A 20,772-nucleotide genomic window follows, 5' to 3' on the forward strand; every position below is an offset into this window, starting at 1 on the left:
CACATTTCCTATTACATGGAAACTAGTGGTTGTCATTCATGTTATTAAATGTTGAGATCACGCTGGAGCCAGTATTTATAGATAAATTAATAGAATTATCATTGAACAACTGACAAACATCTTAATATGCAATTTGGCCTCAGAATAAACCACTGCAACAGCCACTGTTGTAAAACATAAGCTCACTATAGTGTTGTTTTAGATATTTCTACATGGATATAAATCATTTATTTCATTTAATGACAGTGCTTTGTTTTCATAATTGAACTTAAAATATATATGATGTGTTATAGCCAGTAATCTTAAACAGCATGATGTGTGACATACACAGAGATCAGCTAAATTACATCATATTTACACCTGTACATAATACATGATCTGTGCATAATATATACGTACATGATCTCCCACATCACTGTTCTGTGGTGTAATTAAAGCATAGGAAATATATGCTGATGACACAGTTGTATACTTGCTAACGCTGCAGAGAGACTTCAAAGCCACAGAGAGAAGATAGCTGTCATGCTTTAGCCTGGAGATTAGCAAAACTGATTCTCTACAAAAAAAAAAACATTATTCTCTAATCATGCTCTGGTCTAGTTTTAAATAGATAAAAATGACAAATTATCTAGAGCAGTTTAGTAAAGACAAAGTAGATAGCTGAGGCCCTAAAGGGGCAGATATTTCTACATTACATGAATCTTTTCTTTTCATCCTTTGATGAACCATTCAGGATTAAATGATAAATAATGAAACGATCATTATATGATTCATGACTCATAATAAATAAAAGTTAAACCACAAGGTTGGAACCTATGACTCCAAAGTGTCTTATTGACAGGGCTTGTAAAACATGGACTACTTTAGAAAATGCCTAAATCAAAGTTACTAATCTTTCCTGATGCTGTTAAAGATTTGTTTAGGTCAGTGGTTTTAATAAAACAGTGGACTTATACCACCATATTCATTCACAATCATCATCATTGATCCAGGAGTATACAGAACCTGTGCATATGTAATATATCTTTTGGAAAATAAGGCAAGATAATATCATCCCCACACTAAACACCAGAGGCAATACTTCCTCAGTTTCAGAGTTTCAGATGTGGAGGATAATCAAACATGCAATTAGTGCTGACTACTACCGGATGTGTGTCATAGACTGTGGTGTGTGTATGTTTTGGTCTTACTGGAGTTCATATTTCTTCTCAGTGAGTGGTATAGTGTATGTGCTGTTGTTTTTTATTATAACCTGCCAAGGGAAGAGAAATATCCTACAATACACCAGATGACAAAATATGCCCAGTCACTAAAATCAAGAGTTGATATCATTCCTCTGCAACACAAGTATCCTTTTCACTCTTTGAATTAAACCTTCTCATAGTCTATATTCTATTTTTAATGACTGTAATATGGAGCATGGTCAAAAAAGTGACTTTAGCAGCGTTAAATCAGCCTTCAAACCATCAAGTACCAACTGAGGGGCTTCTAGATAGAAATGAATCTCTTTACAAGTAATTTCTCTCTACTAATTTCCCCATAGAGTTCAATAAAAAAAATTAATAAGGAGGAACAGCTGATAAAGGGACCCATGTATGAAGCTTCATTCCAGGAGTGTTACGGTTAGAGGATGATTTGGTACCGCAGACCATTTTTGATTTGCAGTAATTTAGCCAACCATTTATTCCTAATCATAGCAATAATTAAGAGCAGGAGGAAGTTTAGAGCGGGAGTTTTGTTCCAATACTCTGATGGATATAAGTTGTTTAATTGACTGAAAGAAAAGGATTTGTGATTCTATGAGTCATTCCTTAATTAATGTAAGTTTCCTGTGCAAAACACTGCAGATTTATGTATGTAGTCTGTGTGTGTGTATATATATACACATAACACTAAAATAAAATGTGTTGTTCTGCTAGCATTTAGCGCTCAGGGTAGAAAATATGTTAGTTGGTGGATGCTTTTATTCAATGTCTAACATCGCATGGTTACCCCCATAGGACTGCTTAGCGACGTTGCTGCAAAAAAAAAAGAAGACACCACAACACATCTCTTTGACCTTCACAAGCAAAAGTTGTTTGTAGGTCTCCACCACTGTCCACATGAGATGTCAGAAGATGAAAAACAGGCGTGGTGTTGGCTACCAGAGATATGTAACAGCATTATTGAACACATCCACCAATTTCTCCGTCTGGCACCTACATATTGATGATTGTCGTATCAAAGCAATGGGTTCCCTCTGAGCGTTCTGAGCATCTTATTTGTCTGACTGGATCCTATTCCTGGAACATTGTGCACTGACCAAGGTTATCATTTGTAAGCTAAAAGGAACAGAATTCCCTTTTAGTCACTGTGAGGTCGCATAGCAACTCATTTTGTTACATGAAGTAGAGGTGAATGTGTTTGTGTGCATGTTTTGAGTGTGTGCATTTGTCTGTGTGTGTGTTGAATGGAAGACCTCCCTGATTGCCCAACTGCGAGAGACATTTATGACAATGTAAAAGCTTGTGTAAACGTCATTTGTGCCAGTTATTATGGAGGGAGTGGTGGATAGTTGCGCTGCAGTTCAGTGGGGGTTCTGCCAAGCTAACAATTGATCATGGTAAGGTTAGAAGGCGGAGTAGATGGGCTGTCAGAATCCTATAGATATTCAGGTCCTCATTACTGGGGGTCACAGCATCCATGCCCTGCATGTTCAGCCGAGTCGCTTGAGTGCTCATGCACTAACAGCCAAGCTGCACTGTAAGCAGAGCCCTCTCTGTGTCCCCATTACGTTGCTTCACTTGTGAATTCTGCAGTTCCTGAAATCTGTCCTGGATTGCCAATGGGTTGTGATTCAGTTTTAAATGCCAAATCTTGGTTCTAATTATTCTTGATACCTTCTTCAAATATGAAAATTACAGTTTGTCTGTGAGGACTGTACAGCCTAGCCCATGGGTCTTTCTTAACATTTAAATGTGAACAAGTTGTGAAACCATTACAGTATTCCATGTGAAAGACAGCTTTTTATCATGTCTGTGTGTCGCTGAACAGAATGGAATATTTCCTGCAACTTTATCCCAGGGCTGTCTTGCTATTTGTCTTGTCAACTATTTCAACTAATGGTGAAAGAGCCAAAAAGTTGGCCTTCACTTATAAATTATAAATTAGTCTTGTCCTGAGCCTTCACAAGGTTAGAGCAAGGATGCGGATGAGGAGTAGGACTGTGGATGCATTTTATTTGCTCTACAAAATGGGGATAAATGTTCTATTCTTAGTGATGATTCATGACTTTACTTAATGCAGAAGCTCCCGGAGTGGAGCCTGGAGACCACCTGGGTTAGCTGGAGGGGCTCCCCAGGAAAATGAAGAACAGTTTGACTCCATGGTTATAATGAGAGTGTATTAAGAAGTCTTTATTTGTCCTGCGTTGTCTTTCCTACTTCCTGTCAAATCTCTTAAATCATAATTTACTGACAAAATCACCTTAGGCAGAGTTTCCTTAAGCAAAATCATTGCAAATATGGTTCAATTTCCTCTTTTTACAGGTGCTGAATGTAAACAGAGAAATAAAAATGTCAGGTTTGAGATCTCCCTTGTGCGTAGTGCATTTTTTTTTTTTTCAGAGGCTGCAGGACTTGAGGGGCAGGAATGAATGGACACAGCAGCGAGTGTAGCCGAGTGAATCCGAAAATCCTGCTGATCGACCTGTATTTGTTTTCTCCACAGAGGCAGAAAGAAGCGTGACTGTGAGGGGAGAGACGTAACAACCCCCTACCTTCCACAGCTCCTTCTGTGGGGGACTGTGTACAGGCTTGTGCTTACGAAGCAACTTGCAAGGAAAAAAAAAAGAAATTTCCTTGCAAGGAAAGAAGAAATATTTCTTTTATGTCGCCTTCTCGCGTGCACGCAGCGACACTGAACACTTGAGCGAAGCTGACGTTAACCCGTTAGCAGCGAGACACGGGAGCTGCCACGAATAGATCCGGTATCCACGACCCCGGTCGGCCGACCAGGATAGGACCTCGTGTTCCTCCGGCAGTGGAGTCGGATCTTTTTCTCCTCTTCTTTCACTCCCGGGGGTTGGTTCTAAATCTCCTGTCTTGTGGCTGTAAATTACATGAAGTGGATTTTTGTGCTTGCAACAAACTGAAGACGGGACTAAACGTAGCTGGTTCGGAGAAGGAGAGAAATGCCAACGGCGGTGACAAAGAGGAGATTCAGTAAGTGCACCGTTATCTTTTTTGAATGTCCCCCATTGAACTTGAGACGCTGCTCTTTGCGTTACCCTTAGCTAACTTTCTGAAATAGTGCTTACCGCATTGGCTTATTTGTTTGTTTAGCGTTGCTTTGTGAACTGAAAATACTTTAGAAATGCTTTTTTAAAGGTGTAACGTTAACGGTTAAATATTGTAAGTCAGCTCCGTCTGGCAAAATCGGGCTCAGGCTAACGTCAGACAGCCACGCACACAGTTTGTTGCTGTTTTTATTTGCGCTAACTCTCAATGTATAGCGAACAACTTTTATTTCGTAGCCGAATGAGAGCAGATAATAATAAGTCTGCCCGACAGAGACGCAGACATATTCAGTCTTCGTTTTAACGAAACACACACAGAAATTAAGGTGACTGGGGAAAGAGGAGGCAGAATATCGTTCTCAATCACTTAATTTCACAAGTGCTTTTCGATATACAGACCTGCGCAGAGTTGGCGATAAACTGAGCGCAGGCACTTTTCAGTGAGCAAATTGACGTAGCTGTAGTCCTTGCATGGATGAAAGCTTCAGTCAAGCAGAAAATCTGTCCAGAATCACTAATGAATTAATAAATAGGACCAGTGGTGGCCTGTGGGGCGTGAGCCTGTCGCCACTCTTTTTTTTTTTCTTTAAAAAAAAAAAAAAAATCTAATATGTGATAATCCTCTCCGTTTTTGGCCTTACATTGAAAATAATTCGCCATAAGGTGCCATAGCTCCCTCCAAACCTGGCTTTTCACTTCATGTGTGCGCGTGCACGAGCGCCTGAGCGCGCCCGGCTTATGAAATCTTTGCTGTTTCTTTATTTATCATGACCAGAGACAGGTATTTGAGCACTTTGTATGTTCATCAGCTGCAAAAGCCCCTGTCATGTATGTGTTCATCTGCCCTAAAAAAATCACTATTGCTGCAGCACAGGCTGCAGAGACAGGTTTGATGTCATGAATTTGCTCCTTGCAGCTGAGGCAAAGGCATAAATTTCATTTAATTATCCATTGGAGAATTCAATTGTAAAGGCATTTTTTGTGACAGCTTTTACAGGTGTGTCACTTCACCGAATAGCCTAAAGCTCTCTTAAGGTATTGAATAAATCTGAAAAGGGGGGTGGGGGTTCATTGGGTGGATATACAGAAAGATTCTCAGCATTGCATCAAGCCTGCAGCCGTCTTGGGTTTATTTAAAAAAAAGGGATTGGAAGCAATTTTGCCGGGTGAGTGACATGCTGAAGTAGCCTCATGGCCATCCTTTATCAATACATAAGTCCGATTATAGCTGTCACAGACACAATGAGGAGACCTAACCATGAGCCAAACTGTAACAGGATGATACAGGGTGGGTTAGTTTCTTGGAATTGCATCAGAGGCTTTCTGCAACTGAATCCTAGGCCCCGCTGCATGTTTGGGTTTCTAACCTTCACCACCTGCCAGTTGAAAAGAAAGTGACATGGTGTATTTCTATTCTAGATTTAGGGTAATTTGATATTTAACTGTCCTGTAGGCTGTAGCCCAGACAGTACTACTGTATGAGGCCTCGAGAGAGTCAGTCTACTGTAAAAAACTATGACTTCAACATGTAGGTTATTTCATCGACATGAGTGTTTGTCTCCGCAAATACTGATTTGTGGAGACAGAGACACAAATACTGATTTGTGGAGACATACTGTAATTTATTTTGCAAAGCAGGTGATTCTGGAGCTGCTTGAATCTAGGATTCAGTTGTTCGTGTGGCTGTCTGCTGAATGGATATTTTATCACTAAAACCTGTGTTGACAGGCTTTTTAGGTGCCATGCTGCTCAAGCATTAAGATTTTCTTCAATCATATTGGCTAGATATTGTAGTGAAGCTTCAGGGTTTCCTTACTGTATTTATTCTGGTTTATTTTTTTATTGACTTTTTCCTCTAAAATACATTAATATTTTTCAACAGGTTTTAAGTATTAGTAAACGCTGGTGTTTATTTGCTGAATATTGGCACACAACCTCCAGCTATTAGCCCTGCTTTATACTCAAACCACTTCAAAACAAAAATGATTCAAGAGAAGACATTTGATTTACTTGACCTAATCCCCATGACTCCTGAGGGATTACAGGGTGACCCACAATGGATCACTACTTCTTTCCTCTTTTGTTTCTTGCCAGACGAGTCAACATTCATTTGGTGTTTATGTGGGGAGTTTTTGGAAAGACTACCTTGGCCCTTAACTGGTGATGTCATCCGCTAGGCATACATAGGTTACATAGAAACAATTAACTAAACAGCTGCTTACTGACATTGCAGCCTCCTCAACTGTAATGTTTGTACCATTGTTTGACACATGGCAAACATAGAAAGTCAGGTCTAATTTAAAGCCTGGATGTTTTTCACAATATAAATTATAGTTTGTTATATAACTGAAAAGATAGATCAACATTTAGTTTTTTTTCTCAACTGATTATAACTCAAACATGAGCCTGTTTTACTGTAATTTATTTTCCAATGATGTAAATAAATCTTTAACAGTATCAGAAGACATAATGGTTTCAGTTGTTGTTATTATTTCTTTTACGGAAAAACCTGAATTAAGTTAACCAACTAACTGACCAAATAGATTTTCTGCTAGTTGACCTGGCTACACCCCTGACCTGTCTGAGCATTTCTATGTAGTTGTGTAGGGTATTTCCTAGCAGGTCTGGTCTAGGGCTAGTAGCCAGAGCATCTGCCTCAGCTTCCTCATTTGCTGGTGCTCCCTGGCAGGGGCCGGGCTGAATGGCACTGTTAAAGAGCTCCAGCTCCTCTGTGGCCACACGCTGCAAAACCACTCGGCACAACCCTCTCCCAGCTGACGCTTTCTCATGCTTTCCATATGGGTAAAATCTTTGTAATTTCAGGGCCCTGGATTTCTAATGAGAGGTTGTGCCCATAGTATGTTGGTCTGTGGTGGGCGGGATCAGCGTTTCTCGGGTTTATAGGGGATTATAACTGCTCTGAGATGCCTCACTGGCCCACTGTCAGGGCGTTGGCACAGAAAAACCAAAACTCTTTTTAACCAGGCAGACTGGATCAAACGGGTTGCTTTGGTATGGGGGTTACAGGAGCCAGGCTATAAGCTTAACTTTACATTCAAGGCAGCAAATCAGGTCAGTTAATGTAGGCTTCAAGATTCAGATTCTGCTACAGATACAAAATGTGCTGATTTTCTGCTTAGACATCAGGATGTTTTTCTCTTTCGTCTGTAAGGCCTCGAGCAGATGCTATTGTCCTGTTTAGCATCCCATCCCCACATAGAGACAGGGTGCTCTTAGCAGCACGCTTGGTGGATTTTTAACAATGCTTGTTCCTTAACGTCAGCAGCATAGAGGCAAAGAGTGATTTACTACTCTGTCTGCGAGGGTAATGTAGGAGCAATTTGACTGCTGATTGAAACCAGGTCTCCCATTTCAGAGTCCACTGGTGGCATTATAAACCATTTACACCCATGTTTTACTGGACACCCCTGCAATGGGGAAAGTGGAAACAGACACACAGCCTAAAAATGGCCTGCGCTACCACGAGAGGCCTATTTTTATCCATTCCTTGTGTGATTTGTTGTTTTTAAGTTCAAAGTATGTTAGTGCTGCTGAGTGAAGTAGTGAATATGGATGAAACTGAAAGGTCAAATGTTAGGTTAATCAGTTGTGTCTGTTTTTCATTTAAGCCTAAGGACCTCCTAGATATAGGGGTCCTTCTGCTTTGAATTATACAGCCTTACTCTGTACGTGGTAGAGCTTTTTTCTCCAGCCATTATGTGTGAATCAGAATTGTGGGCAAAAAATCTGTTGCAAATTGGCTCAGGCAGATTGCTGTGTCAAGACCTTGGGACATTTTTGCACTTGTTCTGTATCAACATTTGTTAGAAGGTAGCCATTACATAAATGTACCAAGCAACTATAATTATTTTTTACCACCTAAGCCTTAAAAACACACACAACTCATTACAGAGTCAGGAGTGCTGCTGAAGAGCAAGATTAGCAAACTTCTTTAGAAGAAAAAGTGTTGAGGCTAACGAGTGAAGGATGTTGGAATTTGATGGCTGAACCATTAGGATGTCAGTATTCTGTTAATGCCACTGTTAATGACTAAAACTCAACATTAGCTGCAGCTGCTTCAAAGTAAAAGCCTTCAGGCAAAGATAATTGACTATGCCTAAAGAGTGTATTCGGTTGCAGTCATTAGTGGTGCCATACCTTAATTTTATTAGGTTTGGAATACGGTTTGTTTGGTAAGGATGGTTTTCGTCTGCATTTGGATATTTTTACTTTTTGTGTTTGTGAACTGATTACCATTTTATAAGTGATTAAGTGTAGATACCGCTGTCAATACAACCCATGCTGCCATTAGATGGAATTAAATTAGATTGGATTTTTCATGCACATTCAAAATGTAGAAATCAGAGATAAGAAGTAGGTCAAGGTTTCAAGTCATCATTTTATTACTTGCAGACAGCTCAAACATATCACTGCTCTTTTTGCTGTTGGAAGATTTTTTGATGTGAGAAATGGAACTTACAGACAACTGTGGGATATCATACACACAATGTGCCATTAGCTGCCATTGGTATTCATAACAAGGTCTGTAGTGAGAAGTAGAAACTGTTGCTATTCATCTGCCGTCCCTCTGATCTCAGATGGTCCTTGATGGCTTTGCATTCTCACCACACAGACCATCTAATTAAAACTTTTAACCACCCAACACACAACAGTGGATTGTTTTTAGGTGTTGTAGTCTTTTTTATTTATTGTTTAGCCTTGTTTCCCATATTAGGCTTCTGCGTATCCAGCTGCTTCCTCCACTGAAGGTGAAGAATAATTATGTGAAACAATTCATTTTGCATAGAATGCAAACTGCAGCTGTAAATGTCAGAAAGTTTTTGTGATTTTAGGCCATTATTGTCTGTGATTACGGATGCTTAAATGGTTAAATATCAGTAACCATGTTTAACAAACTGTCATTAACATCAGCTACATTGCCAGCTCAACCATGTGAAAATTAATTATTGTTTTTGTCCAAACACAATAATTACAGGTTTGTGTGTGCGTAGAGAGAGTTATGTGCTTACTCATGACATACCTGATGGTGGTGTGGGAAAAAGTTTTTCATCAAGGTGATACAGTGTCCGCTACCTGCAATTAAAATTAAATACATTTTTGAGCTGAAATAACTGGTCAATTAATTGATTGAAAGTTGATCAACAGAAAATTTTGATAAGTGATTCATAATTAAGGAAAAATACCAAAAATCTACTGCTTCAAACTTTTCAAATGTGAGGATTTGTTGCTTTCCCGAGTTACATATTGTTGAATAACTATTGGCCAGTATTGGCAATATTATTAAATTGAACTGGTGTCAAATGGTAATGACAGTCTGTGTAAACTGATGATAGCATCCTTTCTAGGGATGTAACCATTTAGTATCACTCAGTGCAGTGTGCTTGATCTGGTACATCCGATGAACCAAACAATTGACCATGCAATTTACTCAATATCTGTTAAACAATACAGTGGTGTGATTGTTCTGTTGAAGTGATGGCTCCTGTTTTGACACCACATGTGGTTGCTTTTGTTGTATTGTAAAGTGCTGCTTTTGTTTTGTGTCATCCTGCTGAGAAACCACTTGAAATGGGACCAAACGCCATTGTTTCATTTTCTGCTCTCAAATATTTTACTTTTATACTTTCATAAATTTAAGTGTAAATTGTAAAAAGAGACTCATTTCAGACAGACCTTATTTTTTCACTGCTGAATATATATAAAACTGTGATGCCTCTGTAATGCACCAAATCCAACTGTGAATTTTATGAATCATTAGAGCCCAAATAGCTTCATGTCCTCAACAGTTATCTCATTGTGAGTTATTAAATCTTAGTTTGAGATCTGAACATAGATTCTCTATGGATGCTCATCCTGGATTATGGTGCAGTAGACAGTTTTATCACAACCTGCGTGTTGGTAAATGTACCAGGAAGTTGACAGAAACATGTGACATGCGTGTAAAACCTCAGTGCCTTTTGCTGTACATTTGCTCAGTCAGCAGAAGTGCACAGATGACGCACTCTTTCATTTCACACAAACACTGGATGGGGACAAATGGAGCAACGGCTCGCTGGCTGGTGTCATTCATTTTGCTTGTCATTGTCAAACTATTCTTTTCAGGTTCTCATCTAATTAGAACACGCATAAACACACAGACATTCACACACACACACACTCACACACATAAACACACAGGCTGTACCAGAATTGATGCAGACCATTACATGAAGGTCAAACAGTCAGCCGTCTTATCAGGGTACACTTAAATGTCACACACTCCATGCTTCAAAATGGAAAAATGACAAATCCACATAGGTTATGTAGATTAAATGTTGACTGTAATCTACAAAGCCAGTTTCCACACTGAGCTTGGCCTGGATTCTCAATATTTATCAAAAGTAACTTAGACTAGCAGGACATGCTAGCAGAAATGTCCTTTTAGAGATGGAAAACACGTCTTTCATTAATTTATTATTCTCTATTGATAGAGAACAACACATTTGCAAAACTGATGATGGAATGGGAACATTTGCAGGTTGACAGTCATAAAGCTGTTCTTTATTTATGTTTTTGGATGGGATCACGACTTGGATGTTTTAGTTTGCATACTTTCTTTCAAGAGAATATCTGTCCAAGCCATTACCAGTTTTGGTGAGAACATGATTATACAAGCACGTGAACAGAGATTTTGTGTGCACTTTCAGGTTCAAAAATCATGCTGACGGAAAAGGATTAGAAATCAGCATCAAGACACTTTGTCAGGACACTACACCAGGTGGCTTTTAGGTGGTAAAAGTAGTTCATGGCTGACAGTTGGAACATTTTGATGAGGCTGACTTTATGGTAACTGTGTCAAGACAACCTGAAAACAATGTTATGCATACAGAAACACAAAAATCAGGAACTGACCATGTGTTGATAGTGGCAAGCGAAGACTCTGACTCAGGAACCCTTATTGCCACTAGCTGGGTGTGCTAAAGCACAACAGTGAATGGCAGAAAAGTGCATTGCTTGCACTCCGTCTGCCCTGCTGGTACGGCAGATGGATAGGATTTTAGGGAGTGGGGGCGGGGCTCTTTGGCAGTAGGGGACAGAGATGACAGCTCTTCGTCCGTGGAGGGCTACCAAGGGCCTTGGCTCTGAGCACCTACTGTGTCCTCATGACAGAGCCTTGATGCCATCAGAGACCATTAGTGTTGACAGCATGTCATCATGTCACAGTGGAGCTCATGGACAAGCAATGAATAAATAAGAACAGTAAATAAAGATGGCACACAGGATTTTGCTAAAGCAAGTTGGAAGAATTCTTTTCTCTTGTCTACAGCACTTTAAATATAAGATGTAGGGATGATGCTTCATTTTCGATATTTCTGCTTCCGTCCAAATGCTGTTTTGGCGTGTGGCCTTTGCTTGGAGCATAGACTGTGTACAAAGCCTTCACAGCTAGTGTTGGAGATGTTTTTCAAGATGGCGTGATTTGATTTAACCCAAATATACGACACAAGTGAAGATGAGTGACTCTAATAAAGCCAAGTAATGCAATAATTCAGTGACTGAATTAAGGGCTGAGCAAGGCTTAAAAGAGAGCTGTTCTCACAGCTAGGCTTAAATTGTTCAAAATATTTAAAGACTTTAGTGTGAGGCTACTTACTGTAAATAATTTAGTTTCTGGGCTCCGGCTTGTGCTTGTGAAGTGTGTGGAGAATACCTCATATGTTCAGACTGTAAAGAAGCCTATACTGTATCTTTAAGGTCTGTGCTGTTATTAAGTGATACAGTTTTAGACTGAAAATTTGAGATAGTTAAGTTAGTCGTGCACGCGAGACTTGATAACATAGATGTAGGACATGGTATTATTTGCATGTAAACATTTTTTCATGAGATTGTGAATATTTAGTTTATGAATTTGAAATAATGTTGCAGTCACTATTACAAACAATTTAGTTCATTTATCCCATCAATATTACTGATGGATAACCCCTTGCATGCTTAGTTTTTACACATTTCTCAAAATAATACACTAACCATACCCCAAGTCAACCCATAGTGATATTACTTCCGTAAATGAATCACATACCATTTAAATTTACCTCTTGAGATTCATAATACTTTCCAACAGTGCCATGTTTTTACTGTTCCACTCTCATATTTCGGTGCAAGTAAATGAAGTAACAGGGAATGAAGAAGCGCTGGAACTTTTGAACTTGCTTTAATGGAACGTCCGTGCAATGACTGGAGTGATAAGTTGTTTCCTGTATCCTGTTTATATAAAAATATGGGCTATGATAATATAAATGACCCAATACGTAGTTGCACATTACCAGCATTCATCAGACTCTCAATAAGTACATGTCAAGGTTACACACTGTAGCGCAGAGCTGAAATCATGTCAAATTCTCCTACCTGTACTCGGAAAATAATGGAATATCACAGCATAAGATTATAGAGAGGCTTTGGTGGTGGAGGGAGGGAAATTCATTAAGTTCTAATAAATTGAGTTTATTGTCTATTTTATGTTTTAGGTCTAAAGGTTATTTTCCATTGTGGCACATGCATGAATGTGGTAGATCCTCCATATATATATATATATATATGTTTTTTTTTTTCATTTTTATTTTTATTGGTACCAATCAAACATTAACTTAAATGCTATTGCTACATATCGTAACATTTAAAGCCTGAGCTAATGTGCATGTTTATTGCAGATGGAGTTTTAATGAAAGAAAATACATATGTTGTGCTTAACAAAATAGATATGCCACTATAGTTACAAACAAATATCAAATACACAATAAATAGATGTGCTATAAAAGCACCTAATATTCCAAGGAATGGCACCTTATCATCCATAACTACATGACTGATCGGATTCAGAAATGTGGAATTAAAGTGATCCCAGTTTTGATCCATTGCAAATTATGCAGATTTGCAGTTCCACATATTCAACCCCTGAAGGGAAAAAGCTGTCTGTCCAAAGTAGTGTTTTATGAAAGGACACTTTACAAAAAGAATAAGTGAGCCAGAAATGCTGAGATGGTTAACTGTGTCGATGAACACCTTAGGAAATCCTGGTCATGTAGTCATTTATAGTCTGTAAATCTGTAATAGTAAATTTAATGATAGTATTAAAACTTAACGTATATAATTTCTTTAGACCATGGCAATAGTGAGATATTACCAACTCCCGAACCAAAATTGTTATTGGATAGTTATCTTAATACGTAGCCATTTTGGCAAAAATAGTCTTAATGTTGATATATATTAAATAATATTAAATATGAATTAATATAGTTATTTTAGAGTTGACAATTCTAATAAGCATGAATAAAAACACCACACAAACAAGCATTTTTAATAAGCATGCCTTAAATTAACTGAACATACCATTTTAGTTACAAGTATGTCACTGCTCTAACTGTCTAACTATCGACACGGTTATCTCTGCTCTGCAGTTTAGTTATTATTAGTTGTCAGTTATTGGCCAAATTATACTGAGATACCTATATATCTTCAGTAAGCAGATAGTTAGTCTTGATTCACTATGCTGAAGGAAGCATAAATTATTATGGTATAGGCTTCATCAGTTAGCTTGCTGTGTGCAGTAAGGTTACAAATAGTATCATTACTAGACATTTATGGTGAACAGTCACGTTGGTGTGATAACAAGGAAGCACTACAGAAAACACTGATTTTTCCTTTTGTTTATACTACCTCCAAACCTGTATCTTGTTTCTATATATGGTAACACAAGTGAGTTATATTTGGTGTCTTAAAAGTATGATATGGTAGCAGGGCTGTAAACTAACGGTCGCCACTCGCCAAATGCGACTAAAATGTTCCCCTGGCGACTTAATTTTGGAGGGCTACATGCCATGGGGCAGGTAAGTGTTTGTCACAATATAGCAAAACATTGCTGCGATAAAATGCCTAGACATTTTTGGAGGTGCACGTTGACGGACGCAGAGGCTCTGTGTCGGGGGTTCACGTCGACGCAGAGGCTCTGTGTCGGGGGTTCACGTCGACGCAGAGGCTCTGCGTCGTGACGGCGTCGACTTGACGCAGTAGTATAAATCAGCCTCCACGCGTCACCACCAGCCCGCGCAGTGTTGTTCCGGCGCAGCAATGTGGAGGCACATACCCAGTGTGAGTGACCCAAAAAGAAAGAGTATAGAGGAGAAAGCAGCGCACCAATTAATTTGTGGTTGGCAATAAAACGATGAAACTCGAGACCATCCGAGAGCACGAAGGAAGAAAAATGTCACGCTGTTTGCAAATCAGTGTCTCGGGCTCAGTCCGAGCATCTCTTCACTCAACCTGCCGTGACTGCTCTGACGTCTTTATCAGAAGAGACCAAAGATCATGCACTGATCCACTTTGTTCTGTTCTATTTTTTTTTTTATTTTCCTTGAATTTTGTTATTATCATTTGTTATCAGAACAGGAGGTTAACTGGTACTGGCACTGCCCATGTTCGCAATGTTTTGAATATTCAAAATATTAAAAATGTATTTTGAATAATATTTTGGTCTCTTTCCTAATATATATATCGCTATATAATACTGTTATCTCAATGAAAAGTACTGAAACAGATGTATATGTAACAAAAAGAGGCAATTTATTACTTGGCCGGTAAAAAATTTACTTGGCTGGTAGATTTTTTCATCTACCGGTCCCCTTGGCAGGTGAGCCAAAAAGTTAGTTTACAGCCCTGTATGGTAGTCATCCATCAGCTCAACTCATTGTACTCATTGTAAAATCACTAGATTCCCTGGCACTAATACATGTGTGATTTGTCTTGTGTTGAACTCATGCACAATCCTTACTTATCAAGGCTGCAGTTCCTTTGAACTTTTGAATAAAGTACTTACCCTTTTAGGTATTTGGCAACATTGTATTCCTACTCAGCAGACTAATAGCTTACTGTTGATGTGGCACTGCTAGAACCAGAACCTAGTTATAGTCAGCACTCCATAACTTGATTTTTGGAACTCCTTGGTCATAGTTCAGACATTTTCTTTCACTTCCACCCTTTGCTTCTGCCCACCAGGAAGAGTTAAAAGGACCCTATGGACACAGCAAGGTGAGATCCATGCTGCTGCTCCTCTAAAAGGGCAATGATTCATGAGGCTGGCTCTCCTGTCCCTGGGGCTGGGAGGAATAGCTGGCATTATCTTCTGCAAATGGGTTTGAAAATGCTCTTGGCCAGGTTGACCAAGGCACTGATTTATGGCTCAAGATGCGCTGAATGGTTAGGCTCACTTTCCGAGCATAGGTATGAGCCCCCACCACCACTGCATGCCTGAACACGCACAGAAACTCTCATGTACACTCACACCTCCCCACTTCACCGCTCACAATCTGTGCATCATCAGTTTAAGTTTACCCTGGCCATGTATTTAGCAGAAAAAGAAAGAACCAAATTTATGACACCAAAGTTGCAAAGTAAAAGAAGAAGCCTATTGTTCTTAATATGTCAGGCACAAGGATAAGCAGTTTTTCCACCTTTATCTTTGCTTGTCAAGGCCTATATATAGATATGAACCTTATCCTTGACTTGAAGTAAGAACCACTGTCAGAAAAATAGGAATTGCCTCCTGAAAACTCTTCTTGCTGAAATACTGCGAAATGGTGAGTTAAGCCCTTCTGGATACTTAAGTCTTAAGAAAGGCTGCTGATTGCTTTGTGTGTCTTTCTCCTTAATAAGCTTTATATCCAAGACTGAGCTTTGGAGCCTCCCAGCAGTTCTGAATTTCTACTTTCAGTCAGGTAATATGGCCTACAATGTTTGAGATAATTAATTGACAGAGTAAACCAAAAATGTTTGAGAAAGCTTGAGTCACCTGAAATGGTGCAGATTTATTTAAAGCCTCCAATTGTCACGAAGCAATTAACATGGCAAACAATTTCACTGAGCCCCCCAGAAGGGCTAGGAATTTTCTAGTCCTTTTTAAGTCGGACAAGCTCCTGTCTGATTCCCACGCTGATTCCTGTGTGTTACACATCGATGGGCTCATGCTTTACACGCAAGCAGGCATCAGTCTCATTATTAAGTCAACAAGGATTACTAACGGACGGAGTGTAAGTGATAGTCATGATGGAATTACCACCATGTTTTCACATCAAGCATGTTCTTTCCTGTGATTGCGTTTAGCTTGTTCTCATCGGAACTGCAGGGGCCCCGCAGAACCAGGGGGCGGGACAGTCAGACTGCAAACAAGGGTTGCACAAACCGGTTTTGACTTACTTTGTGAAGCGTTTAAAATGCAAACTGACAGAGAATGTTTTAGCCAACATCACCTGCGTCTTGGGTTGCAGTCTACCCCATTAGAAAATTCCCAGTTCGGTCTCACCATTGTTATGTAAGATCTACACAAAGGCAGAGAGGGAACTCGCGTCGTGTCTCTCCGAGGAGCCACTGGAACTCTCTAGAGGATCAGCAGCAGTTGCTTTGGGTTTTAATGGGTGACATCTAAAGTCTGTAAGTCTCATAGGTCTCCACATGGTGTCTGTCCACGCTGTCATCCATCTTCTAAAGCCTCCTGCACCCCCATCAGAAAATCACCTTTTCCAAGCTGGATGTTAATGTTTCTGAATGGTGTACTTAAAAGTGGATTATTTAAAGGCTACGTGTCAGACAGATCTTTATCTGGTGGCTTGGCAGCTTGACTTGGTTTCCTGTCTCTGCATGTTGATTAGCTTGTTGTTCTCTTCTTCCCCCGCTTTGCTGTGCAGTCTTCTGTGCTAACTCACCTCATGTGATTTAGGCCAAGTTAGATTACTCCCAGGGAATGGTTAATCCCTTTTGGTCTTGGATGGAAATGAATGGAGTAGAGTAATGGGTAGCCATATGTTTTGTGCACAAAATAGAGATCTTTTCTGTTGTGTATCAACAGCGTGATCAGCAATATTTTGACGCATGCTGCTGAAAACATGTCTGTTGGGCATGTTGGATGTCTTTTCTCCTGTGGTTAATGCTTGGTGTGGTTTTTCATGAACAGACTACTGATTATGGTGAGAAAAGTGATGTTGGGGCTTGAATTGAAAAAAATCTTGCTGAATGGAAACCTCACAGAAGTAGAATAATTGTTTAATCGTATTTAGATATTATTTAATATTGTCACATTTTTTGTTAAGTGCTCAGACTATCTTCCATTTCACTCAAATAAGGCATTTGATCCCATTTAACTTTTGATCAGCTTACTGTGGCTTGTCAAAGCCATTGTTGGCAAAGCAAAGTAATATTTGGCAGAAAAAGTGCATTCATTCAGTGATATTCAAGTATTAAAATTTTACAAGAATATCACATCAAGGTTAGATAGCTCCAAATGAATACCTGTGATGCATTGTGTTTTCAGTGAACATTTTCAAAGTAGAAAGGGCATTGATAGTGGTATTCATGATTGCTTCTCATATATGAAACTCTGAAGTGACAGAGGGAAAAGTCAGGACTTGCCCACCCATACAAAGCTTATGAGATGAGGTTTGAAGTGAAATGCAAGAAACCTGCTGAGAGTCTGAACCAAGGCAAGTGAAGAAAGCTGTTTAAGTTTTTGTTATCTTAACCTCTTAGATAAATCAAAGAATTATGATCTTTTTCAACAAAAAGATCATCAATCTTTGATTTAAGAAAAAGTCCAATGTAATATTTCAACAGCCTTTACAACTCTTTTCTAGAATTTTATACTTTTCAGTGCGTAGTGACTATCATGTCACCATGTTTTGTTTTATATTCAGGTCTTTGTTCTAAAAATTGATAAAAAAAAAAAAAAAGAATGAGCCAAAAGAAATAACAATCACTTAATAACAAGACATACACTAATGTGCAGCTACATGGCCAAATAACGTATTTCTCACTTTTACTTGCTGTACGTCTTATCTATGCTTTTATACCTGCACAAAGCCAAGGCACTTTGATCTGATCTGAAAGTAATGTGCAGGCATACTTTATCTGCCAAAGGAAGCACCACAACCAAACAAACAAACATCAAAGCAAAGTCCAGCTAGTTGGGAAATAAGTAAGATTATTTTAATTGAAAAATTAATTGGAGTTATAATTGACTCTTTCTGAGGTAAACCTTTGGATGATATCTGAAAGAAAGTAGGGAACGTGGTAAGACAGTCACACTAAAAGTTAAAAGGTTAACAGTTACATTAATTAGGTGCCTTTTTAATAGGAAATAAAACAGCAGCCTACAGAACTACTTAGGCTTATGTTCTGCACAATTCTACAACCCGAGGTCGCAAACTTTCTTGTCTTAGTCCCTGGTTACAACTTAGTTGGTTTGTAATACATATAACTAAATGAATTCAAACTTTAATGCTGCCATGTTCATCAAGCAGAACTGGAAATGTTCTTTATAAGTCTGTAGAAAAAAGTCCATTGGTTGTTTTGATGGCAGATATTAAGCTGTGTTCATATCTTGTACCTTTTGTTTTCAGTCAGTCCACTAGTCCTTGAATCTATTCAAATATATACTATCTCCTACATAATACAGCTCATACGTATGTTACTTGAAGTGGGTCTAATTTCAGTAAAGCCTTTTAAATATCTTTGAGAGCTGCATCGGTCATTACTACTTTCCATTGATGGTTTCATGTTAAGTGTATGGTTTTGTATAAAATTCAATAATTGAGGATTGTCAGTCGAACTACTGTGGCAAGTTTTGTACAGGATTTCATCAGCCTCTCCTCATCGTTATACTTAAGTAAAACAAAGTTATAAACAGCTCTACTGGCTTTGCTCCCCAGTGAAAGCCAATAATCATTAGTAACTTTAATGGTGGTCTTCTTGCTTTTATCATTGTACATTGGGTAATGGTTACAGTGTTTTAATGGAGAGCAATTGGACATTCTTAGCAGCTAGTGTACTAGAAACAAACAAAGGTTTGGGAGTGGGTAGTGTTTTGTATAGCCAATATTAATCCATCAAAAATAGCTGGATTGGCCCTGATCCAAGCTCAGGACATTAATCTAACCACACAGAGGAATCTGACTGCATCAGAATTAGGATGCGGTGGTCTGTGATTGTATCACCTAAGGAAAATTTAAGGCATGGCTGGGAACAAGGTCGTAGACACAGGGATTTTCCATAGCTTGAGGTTAATTGAATCAAAGCGGTTTGGGTTGAGAATCAACAAACTGGAGTCCTCCAAAATGCAGACAAACAAAATATGAATTATAAGATAAGCAAAAATAATTTGTGGTCGTCTGCATATTCATTGCTGACCTGTCCCATTATTCAGAGGCTCATTTACATTTTAAGCAGCGTATCATGGTCAAGGACTGTGTATACTACACCCGTGAGCCCCTGGAGCATTCCAGTGAGTTTACTCTTTGAGTGAAGAGATGATCCAATTGATTAGAGAAAGCCTGACCTGTGGTGGTAGCAGATGAGCAGTCACTCAGTTCTAAAGCTTCAAACAGAACCACGGTAGTGATTGACCTTGTTCAGACTACATTAAGACAACAAAACTGTTAGCGCTTATTTTGTAATCATCACTTAATATGCATTAATAACTTAACTGGGTTTATCAGATCAATGGATTTTTTTACTGTGAAGTTTTAAGGAAAGGCAGGCTTTTCAACTTCCGATTTGTCTCTTGCCAATTATCTAGCTCCCTCAGGCTTTCATCTACAGGAATTTTTGTCACAGATGTTAAGTGCAAGTAAATGTTTGTCAATAATATGTCAGTCCGTCTGGGTTGATAAATATACAACATGTGTTGTTTTGAATTTGTGACAACCTAAATAGTAACAGAAACAAGTGTGACTGTCATAAATTGTGAAACATTTAAATGATTGGCTGTGAGATCAGATCACCTCATCCTTGTTTTTTAGCCAAGCAAAAAATGCATGGATTGCTTCAACATATACTGTAGTGTTAAATCCTTGTATCTCCAGAGAGGAACTGATATGTTAGAGGTAGGTTCGACATCCATATGCTTTTGCAACGGGGGCACAAGACCAATAAATTACCCACCAATAAAGTGGAAAATGTAATTACCAGCCTATTATTTTTCCAATAATGGAATTTCAGCAGGTAATTACAACCAATTCTAGATGATATTGGACTGTTCAGCACGATATTATGTTTTTTTCTAGATACGTTGAGCAATTTCCGCGACTGGAGAAACACTTTATTGTATTTCTCATTGGGACGTGCAGAAGTGAATATTGTACTAAACATTTTGGGAGAGTGCATCCCTCTATGGTGCTGCTGAGCACCCTAGGCTACAGAATGATGAATTCATTGTTGCTACTTATTCACTGTTACATCTTTTATAGTGATGTTCAAAGATCACACTGGTGTTTTTACATGTTTTAACCCATTCTAATATGTGCTCATGCTGTGCGATTCTTCACTTTGATTCAGCAGTCTGCGTGGGGGGGCTGACACTTGGAATGGCATGTGCTGCATTCATGTACTCCTGGGAAACTCCCAACACTGAGACACTTTGAGAAAACTTTTGATGCTGCTAAGAGCAACCAAATTCA

At 38.9% G+C, this 20,772-nt stretch overlaps 1 protein-coding gene across 11 annotated transcripts in view; it reads left to right on the forward strand.

The window, feature by feature from the left end:
* The window catches only part of LOC130178562 (receptor-type tyrosine-protein phosphatase F), a 345,850-nt gene that overhangs the window by 172,547 nt on the left and 152,531 nt on the right, over window positions 1-20,772 (forward strand). For 10 of the 11 annotated variants that reach the window (XM_056390906.1, XM_056390911.1, XM_056390910.1 and 7 more), the window contains one exon: window positions 3,709-4,202. The gene's annotated coding sequence lies outside the window, so the exon portion shown is untranslated. Of the gene's footprint in view, window positions 1-3,701; window positions 4,203-20,772 lie in introns of those variants that run through there. The other variant, XM_056390908.1, reaches the window with a different exon arrangement.

Source organism: Seriola aureovittata, chromosome 12 (genome assembly GCF_021018895.1).
Source record: "Seriola aureovittata isolate HTS-2021-v1 ecotype China chromosome 12, ASM2101889v1, whole genome shotgun sequence".
NCBI lineage: Eukaryota > Metazoa > Chordata > Actinopteri > Carangiformes > Carangidae > Seriola > Seriola aureovittata.